The sequence below is a fragment of the Lissotriton helveticus genome, chromosome 6, assembly GCF_964261635.1.
Source record: "Lissotriton helveticus chromosome 6, aLisHel1.1, whole genome shotgun sequence".
NCBI classification, from domain to species: domain Eukaryota; kingdom Metazoa; phylum Chordata; class Amphibia; order Caudata; family Salamandridae; genus Lissotriton; species Lissotriton helveticus.
In genome coordinates this window covers 1,322,871,870-1,322,881,897 of record NC_136067.1, presented here as the reverse complement: position 1 = coordinate 1,322,881,897, position 10,028 = coordinate 1,322,871,870, and positions in this window count along the sequence as shown.

The window sequence follows — 10,028 nt, the reverse complement described above, 5'->3', positions numbered from 1 at the left end:
TCCTCACGGTTTAGTAACTGCTGTAGGTTGCCACCTCTTTGTGGTAGTTTGATGGATTTCAGGACGGTCCATTGGAGGTCATCCGCTGTATGGTTCATGCTGGCATAATGTTCAACCAAAGGGGCGTTAGGAGTGCCGCACCTTATGCGACTCCGATGTTGACTTATTCTGGTCCTTATTTTTTGTGTAGTTTGTCCCACATACATCAGAGGGCAAGGACATAGAATTGCATAAATCACATTGTGACTGTTACAGTTTGTGAAATCTCTCATATCAATTGTGATGTTATTGTGACTAAACGTGCGCCCCTCAAGTGTCAGATCACAAACAATACAATGTCCACATTTAACGTGACCTCTCAACGGGGGCAAGCCCCAGTTTGACTCAATCGTATTTGTGGGAGGTGGTGGGGGTAGGGCAGCTCGAACCAAATGGTCTTTTATATTTCTACTTTTCTTGAAAGCAAACAAAGGTTTATCAAAAGTTAATTGGCCTGAGTTTAAGGTTGGCCAATGCCGTAGAATTGTTTTACGGATTTTGTCAGAGATAGGGGAAAAAGTTGTGACACAGGCAATTCTCTCTGTGCTGGGCCTCGTCTTGGGTTGGAGCAGGACCTCTCTAGGACAATACCATGCCCGTTTCGAGGCATTCCTCACTATCCTGCTTGGATAACCTCTTGATTTCAGTTTTGAGCACAAAATACCTGCCTCTTTGAAATAATCAGTTTTCGAGGAGCAATTCCGTCTAATCCGCAGGAACTGCGAATAGGGAAGTGAATCTTTCAGAGCTTTGGGGTGGTTACTGTTGTATCTGAGTAACGTATTACGCTCAGTCGGTTTTCTATAGAGGCGAGTAAGTAACTCCCCTGCCTCATGATAGATCATGAGATCCAAGAATGGTATCTCTGTTTTGTGATATGAGAGAGTGAACTGCAGATTGTCGCAGTTATTGTTCAGCCAGTGTAGGAACGAATTCAGACCTTCTCTCTCCGAATTCCAAATTAGAAAAATATCATCTATGTACCGGCGCCAAACCCCAATGCTGGTTCTGAATGGGTTTGTGTCAGCTAGGATTCTGCCGGTCTCAAGCGCATCCATGTACATAATGGCCAGATGGGGAGCAAAAATCGCTCCCATCGAGCATCCTTTTATCTGTTGGTAGAAGGTCCCGTCAAAGGCAAAAAAGTTTTTCGTGAGACATAGTTCTAGCAATTGCAATATGAACAATGTCGGTACTCTATGTGGTCTAGGTCTGGAATCAAGTATTCTTTCAATGACCCGTAGAGCCGCTCCCTGAGGTATATTAGTGTAGAGCGACTCTACGTCCAATGTACATAGTGTTTGAATGTTGGGATCAAAGGGCTGGTGTTCAACAAGATTGATCATTTCCATGCTGTCACGGACATAACAGCACGTGGAAGGCACAAAGTCCTTAATGAAAAAGTCCACATAGGACCCTAATGGTTCCAAAATAGAACCACAAGCCGATACTATTGGTCGGCCTGGCGGGTTCTCACTGTCTTTATGAACCTTAGGGAGGGTGTAGATGACTGGAAGGCGAGGACACTTAACATTAAGGAAATTATATTCCTTCTTGCTAAGAAAGCCCTCATCCCTGGCCGCCGTGGTAATCTTTTTTATCAGGGCTTGGATTTCAATTGTTGGATTGCGGCCAAGTCTCAAGTAATGTTCCCTGTTTTTCAGCTGTCGGTTAATTTCGTTTTTATAGGTATCAATATTTTGCAGGACAATGCCACCACCCTTATCAGCGCTCTTGATGATTAAGTTAGTGTTGGATTTGAGTGAGTCTATTGCCTCCTTTTCAATTTTTGAAATATTGTAAGGAATGTATAATCTCTTCCTTTCCAGAATCTCAAGTTCTTTGAGAATAAGTTTCTCAAACGTGATGATCTCAGGCGGAATCATGCTCGCCGTTGGTAGGAAAGTAGAAGGGGGGGCAAAGGGGGTGTTACGATTTGGTTCAGGCGTTGGGTGCAATTGAAAGAATGCTTTCAGCCGAACCAGTCTGAAAAAACGAAGTAACTCTGTTTGTAACTCCATATAATTTGGGCGAACCGTGGGGACAAAGGAAAGTCCTTTCTTCAAAAGTTCTAATTCAGAATGCTGCAAAATATGGTTAGATAAATTAAAAATAGGTAATGTTTCAGTCAAATTCTCTGTTGTGGGTATTACCACTGATAAAAGTTGTTGCGGGTCCTCCGCTCCCCTGGAGCGTTGAACCATGTTCTGGGTTTCTTGGCCCTCCCTCTCTGCGGGGTTCCAGGCTGGCCTCTGGCTAAAAAATTGCCTTGTGCACCACCACGCCCTCTACCCCGGTTGCTACCTCCCTCACCTGGATCTGAGTTGTCAGATGAGTCTTCTGAGGTGTCTGAAAACCCCACTATGTTCTGTCGTTTGTTAAAACGACCCCAGGGTCTATTCTGCGGGTTGAAGTATGGTCTGTTAGTGTAAAAATCTTTATTCAAATATGGATAGGTTGTCTCGGCACTATAATTTCTGATATCCTTTTTAACTTTATTGGCCTTCTTGTTCTGTTCAATACGGCAATAATCGGCTATTGTTTTCTCTACTTGTTCCAGTAATTTTTTACACTCAGCTGTGGGGTCTGAATCATTAATTTGTTTAAGCAAGTCAGCAATTTCTATCTCAAGCGTTTTTAATGTCTCTGTAGCAATATCTATGCCAAGCGCCAACCACTGCCTTGAGCATGTGGTCCCAATATGACTGAAGTTAGTAATATATTTAGGATTATCCGTAAAGATCCCAGGGATATTACGCACTTGTAGACCAAGTGGGATTACTCCGGATTTGAGATAATCAGTTAGCATTAATATCATCAATTTTAATCTAACCTGTTTTTTCTGTAGCTTTTCTACCTGTTCTGGAAGACTGGACGCTGCAGTTGTTGGAGCATCTGGGGTTTCTGATAAGAGTGACGGTAATGTGCATAAATGCTTAATATGGTCTATCGTATACAGAGGGGCATGGTCTGACATCTCCTAAGGCTAAAAGAGAAAAAAGAAAAGTAATTTCGGGAATATACAAGTGTGTGTACAGGGGCACTAGGAAGGTCGACCTCGGTGCCGAGGTAAATTGAGTTTAGAACAACCCTGCAATCCTGGTGATTGCGCTAAAGCTTTTTTAAGACACAAGGGGGACCCAACAGATAGCTAAGTACCATGGGTATAACAACGTTATAATGAACAAGGGTCCTTAGCTTATTTTAGAATCTAAAAAACAATACTGTATAGAAACACAATGGAAAGCTATACGTTATAAAGTTTCCAAACCCAGCCGGGAAAGGAGTTTATTTTATCAAGAAACAATGTTCAATCCTACAATACAAACGTAATAACAAGACACAAGCCTGTGCCGTACAAAAAGGAGGGAAAAGAAAAATAGAATAAAGGTGAAAGCGGTGTCTATCAGGCAAAGAAAGAGAGCAAGGACAGGGCACTGTAAATAGGTAAAAGATCAATAACAGTATCGCCTGGAGTGGAGTATACACAATCTTATTTGTCAATATTGTAAATGTAAATCCACTCATGGGTGTCGACGTTTCGATCCCTATTGCTCAACTAGATAACTGGGATCATCATCAGGACATTTGTAATGAACAAGACATGCCTGATTGTAAGAAAGCCTGTTTAGGAGAAACGAAGAGAAAAAGAGATATTTCAAACACTTAAGAGTAGTTTGCAGATGTATGCCAACTATGTAACGAATTCGCAGTGTGTGACCAAGTGCACGGTGTTTGTGACCTAATCAAGCACATAATAACAACATTTTCATACTCCTCGGAATCGCAGTGACGTGCGTGAAGGGCTGCGACGACCAGTTGTGCCGTGATAGTGATCAATTCAGTTTGTAGTATAATGGGGAACAGGGATTTCCATCGTGAGGTGACGGTGCAGGTTCAGTAGTTGCGTGGCTAGGGGTAAGTAGGTGATTGGGGATAGCCCTGTGGATTATGAGTCACAAAAAGTGTAATCATACCTCAGTGGATCTATGCATGAAGCCTCACATGGGAGGTGTGCTTCACTTCAAGGCTTTTGGCCGAAGAGATCGTGCTGAAATGGGAGTAAATTTAAAACACAAGGTTACGAATTCCCTGGTTCACAATTTCAGCGAACCGTGATGTAAAAATAACCACATACCACGTAGTAAAATGTCGTGGAGGTCTTTTTGGGGGTCCAGACGAATTGTTCATTAGAGAATTCGTATTTCGTTTCCAACTGCATACGATGGCAGCGCTGAAAACAGAGCGGGAATTCTGTATCAAGGTGCAAGGGGGCTACAAAACAGGGTGGTGGTTTATGGAAGAACCTTCCTTACCTTACTTAGCTCATCCAGGGAGCAGGATAAAGAGTTTACGTGTAGGCAGCGGTGGCCATACACGGGGGTTGCCAACAATGTGGCTTTCAGACGCTGTAATAGCAAGGGGTATATATCAGCACATAGACTAAGAGCGGGCCATAACCGGACAGTGTTAAAATTCCGCAGTTACTTACAAAGTCAAGGTAAAGACTCGTCTCTCCCGTGGCTTCTCGGGCAGTGCCGGTTGCAAGTCAACGGACTGAGAGCGCGCGCGGAGTTGTCTACAGCCACGCTGGTCACGTGACCTTCATTGCGGGTGCCATTGTAGAACGGCGAGTTGTCTTGGTGGGGGCCATCTTGGAGTGGATGGCTGTGCGGGCTAATGCTACCAGTGTGAGGGAGTGCACGGACAATTAGGTAGTGATGGTGACAATGTGACATTAAAAACGGTGGTACGTATTCAATAAAATAAACCACATAACGTTTTGCTCCCAGGAGGCCAGATTTCTTGTCTTTCAGCCAGTTATGCATTCCATCATGGAGTATTTATCTGGGAACACAACCCTTTCATGGAAAGGCTCATTCCGTTACTGTTTCATGATATAGTCTCATTGGTCATAGGTTCAATCACAGTAGCGTGGTCCAGTCCTCACTTCGATTGAGCCCTGTGTGAATGGTATTAAATTGAATGATGGATTTCAATTCCTCACGGTTTAGTAACTGCTGTAGGTTGCCACCTCTTTGTGGTAGTTTGATGGATTTCAGGACGGTCCATTGGAGGTCATCCGCTGTATGGTTCATGCTGGCATAATGTTCAACCAAAGGGGCGTTAGGAGTGCCGCACCTTATGCGACTCCGATGTTGACTTATTCTGGTCCTTATTTTTTGTGTAGTTTGTCCCACATACATCAGAGGGCAAGGACATAGAATTGCATAAATCACATTGTGACTGTTACAGTTTGTGAAATCTCTCATATCAATTGTGATGTTATTGTGACTAAACGTGCGCCCCTCAAGTGTCAGATCACAAACAATACAATGTCCACATTTAACGTGACCTCTCAACGGGGGCAAGCCCCAGTTTGACTCAATCGTATTTGTGGGAGGTGGTGGGGGTAGGGCAGCTCGAACCAAATGGTCTTTTATATTTCTACTTTTCTTGAAAGCAAACAAAGGTTTATCAAAAGTTAATTGGCCTGAGTTTAAGGTTGGCCAATGCCGTAGAATTGTTTTACGGATTTTGTCAGAGATAGGGGAAAAAGTTGTGACACAGGCAATTCTCTCTGTGCTGGGCCTCGTCTTGGGTTGGAGCAGGACCTCTCTAGGACAATACCATGCCCGTTTCGAGGCATTCCTCACTATCCTGCTTGGATAACCTCTTGATTTCAGTTTTGAGCACAAAATACCTGCCTCTTTGAAATAATCAGTTTTCGAGGAGCAATTCCGTCTAATCCGCAGGAACTGCGAATAGGGAAGCGAATCTTTCAGAGCTTTGGGGTGGTTACTGTTGTATCTGAGTAACGTATTACGCTCAGTCGGTTTTCTATAGAGGCGAGTAAGTAACTCCCCTGCCTCATGATAGATCATGAGATCCAAGAATGGTATCTCTGTTTTGTGATATGAGAGAGTGAACTGCAGATTGTCGCAGTTATTGTTCAGCCAGTGTAGGAACGAATTCAGACCTTCTCTCTCCGAATTCCAAATTAGAAAAATATCATCTATGTACCGGCGCCAAACCCCAATGCTGGTTCTGAATGGGTTTGTGTCAGCTAGGATTGTGCCGGTCTCAAGCGCATCCATGTACATAATGGCCAGATGGGGAGCAAAAATCGCTCCCATCGAGCATCCTTTTATCTGTTGGTAGAAGGTCCCGTCAAAGGCAAAAAAGTTTTTCGTGAGACATAGTTCTAGCAATTGCAATATGAACAATGTCGGTACTCTATGTGGTCTAGGTCTGGAATCAAGTATTCTTTCAATGACCCGTAGAGCCGCTCCCTGAGGTATATTAGTGTAGAGCGTCAAGATTGATCATTTCCATGCTGTCACGGACATTATTATTATTATTATTATTGAATTTTGTACCGCGCACGGTTACCCTAGGGCATCCCAGCGCTTAAAGAAACCAAGAGCAGGCTTACTAATAGGAAACAGAGGAGCTGCAGTTATTCTGGGAAAAGATACGTTTTCAGATGTTTCCGGAATCTGAGAAGGTTTGGTTCGGACCGCAGCGAGAGTGGGAGGGAGTTCCAGGCGAGCGCTGTATGGATAGAAAAACTCCTGCCCCCTGAGCGGGCTCTCCTGATTCTCTTAGTCTGAAGGAAATGTTTATTGTCAGAGCGTAAGGCTCTTGTGGGCTTATAGGGGCGAATCATGTCCTTCAGAATAGCTGGTCCTTTCCCCTGTATGCTCTTGTGGGCGATGCACAGGGCCTTGAAGGTAACTCTCTCTTTGACAGGGAGCCAATGGAGTGCTTTTAAAGCCGGCCTGGCTGACTGCCTGGCCGGAACATTCCGCAGCAGCCTTGCTGCTGCGTTCTGCACTTGTTGCAGGATCTTAAACGTTGACTCTGGCGCTCCAAGAAAGAGCGCGTTACTGTAGTCCAGGCGTGAGATGATTAAGCCTTGGACTAACAGCTTCCGGGAGAGTTCTGGTAACAGGGGGAGAACCTTACGGGCCGACCGGAGCATTCCATAACAAACGCCCGCGATCTTCTTGGCGTGTGTCCTAAAGGACAAGTCCGGCTCCAGCCAGACCCCCAGGCTCTTAATCTCCTTTTTTGGGTCGGGCGGGGTGCCCATGCAGTTGGGCCAGCTGCTTGGCGAGAGGGCAAAACTTGACTGGCCCAAGATCATCAGCTCAGTTTTTGACCCGTTCAGTTTGAGCGATGACCTGGACATCCAATCAAACACATCTCTCAAGCATGCATGGAGTGTCTCAGGCTGTTTCTCCAGCTGTGTAAGACTCACCACTAGCTGGGTGTCATCCGCATAGCTTATGATCTTAAAGCCAAACGGAGACACCACACCCTCCAGGGGTGCCATATACACGTTAAATAACGTGGGGCTAAGGGATGAGCCCTGTGGCACCCCGCAGTGGAGTGGGAGGGGAGGGGATTTAGCATTTCCTTCCCAAACCTCGAAGGTACGCCCCTCCAAAAAGGAGGCCAACCATTCCAGGGCCACTCCTGTGACACCCGACTCCGCTAGACGTTGTATCAGGACCCCATGGTTGACGGTATCGAAGGCCGCACTGAGGTCCAGGAGGATCACTGCCACTGATCCCCCTGCATCCAAAGTGCTTCTGGCCTCCTCTACCACTGCTAGCAGAGCCGTGTCCGTTCCATGGCCTGGTCGAAATCCCGCCTGGGAGTCCCTCAACCGGCCATTCTCCTCAAGAAAGTTTGATAACCGCTGGTTCGCCAGCCTCTCGGCCATCTTACTAACTCCTGGTAATAAGGAGATGGGCCTGAAATTGGCCAAGTTCTGCGGGTCCAAGCCCGGCTTCTTCAGAAGCGCTTTGACAACCGCACCTTTCCAGTCAGGTGGCACTGTCCCCTGAGTGAACGAGAGATTGATCAGATCGGTCAAGGGCTCTCCTATCGCCAGGGCGGCCTGCTTTAGGTACCGCATCGGGACTGGGTCCCGAGGTGAGCCGCTTTTCATGCTCCCGAGGCGAGGACCTTCAGTACTTCACCTGTAGATACAGGGCCAAATGCCGTCAGTTGATTCTCCGACATGCTGAAGTCCTCAGAAGGGGGCGATGTTCCCAAGACCGAGGGGAGAGAACTAATAATAATGTCAATTTTGTTTTTGAAGTAGGTGGCTAATTCCAGACATTTTTCCTGTGGTCTATCATAGACAGGAGTAGGCTCAGGTGGTTTAAGAAGCTCCTTCATCACTAGGAAGGCTTCCCTGGATGAGGACGCAGCGTGATTTACTCTCTCCCCATAGAAGGAGGCCTTAGCAGTACGTATAGCACGTTTGTATGTTCTAAGTTCCATGCGATATTTTTCCCTGCTATCTATCTCCGGGCACCTTCTCCATAATCTCTCCGCGCGTTTGCAGTTCTGTCTCAGGGTTCTGAGCTCTGGGGTGTACCAAGGGGCAGACCCCATTCTCTTGTCCCTAATAAGCATCTTCTTGAGGGGAAGCACATGGTCCAGTGCATTGGTCAGCCAGTTCCTCACTATAGCATCTGCAGTCACCGGATCACAGCCCTTCTCAGGCTGAGTGTCCTCCAGGCGGGCATTCCAAGTTTCTACCGGGACATAACAGCACGTGGAAGGCACAAAGTCCTTAATGAAAAAGTCCACATAGGACCCTAATGGTTCCAAAATAGAACCACAAGCCGATACTATTGGTCGGCCTGGCGGGTTCTCACTGTCTTTATGAACCTTAGGGAGGGTGTAGATGACTGGAAGGCGAGGACACTTAACATTAAGGAAATTATATTCCTTCTTGCTAAGAAAGCCCTCATCCCTGGCCGCCGTGGTAATCTTTTTTATCAGGGCTTGGATTTCAATTGTTGGATTGCGGCCAAGTCTCAAGTAATGTTCCCTGTTATTCAGCTGTCGGTTAATTTCGTTTTTATAGGTATCAATATTTTGCAGGACAATCCCACCACCCTTATCAGCGCTCTTGATGATTAAGTTAGTGTTGGATTTGAGTGAGTCTATTGCCTCCTTTTCGATTTTTGAAATATTGTAAGCAATGTATAATCTCTTCCTTTCCAGAATCTCAAGTTCTTTGAGAATAAGTTTCTCAAACGTGATGATCTCAGGCGGAATCATGCTCGCCGTTGGTAGGAAAGTAGAAGGGGGGGCAAAGGGGGTGTTACGATTTGGTTCAGGCGTTGGGTGCAATTGAAAGAATGCTTTCAGCCGAACCAGTCTGAAAAAACGAAGTAACTCTGTTTGTAACTCCATATAATTTGGGCGAACCGTGGGGACAAAGGAAAGTCCTTTCTTCAAAAGTTCTAATTCAGAATGCTGCAAAATATGGTTAGATAAATTAAAAATAGGTAATGTTTCAGTCAAATTCTCTGTTGTGGGTATTACCACTGATAAAAGTTGTTGCGGGTCCTCCGCTCCCCTGGAGCGTTGAACCATGTTCTGGGTTTCTTGGCCCTCCCTCTCTGCGGGGTTCCAGGCTGGCCTCTGGCTAAAAAATTGCCTTGTGCACCACCACGCCCTCTACCCCGGTTGCTACCTCCCTCACCTGGATCTGAGTTGTCAGATGAGTCTTCTGAGGTGTCTGAAAACCCCACTATGTTCTGTCGTTTGTTAAAACGACCCCAGGGTCTATTCTGCGGGTTGAAGTATGGTCTGTTAGTGTAAAAATCTTTATTCAAATATGGATAGGTTGTCTCGGCACTATAATTTCTGATATCCTTTTTAACTTTATTGGCCTTCTTGTTCTGTTCAATACGGCAATAATCGGCTATTGTTTTCTCTACTTGTTCCAGTAATTTTTTACACTCAGCTGTGGGGTCTGAATCATTAATTTGTTTAAGCAAGTCAGCAATTTCTATCTCAAGTGTTTTTAATGTCTCTGTAGCAATATCTATGCCAAGCGCCAACCACTGCCTTGAGCATGTGGTCCCAATATGACTGAAGTTAGTAATATATTTAGGATTATCCGTAAAGATCCCAGGGATATTACGCACTTGTAGACCAAGTGGGATTACTCCGGA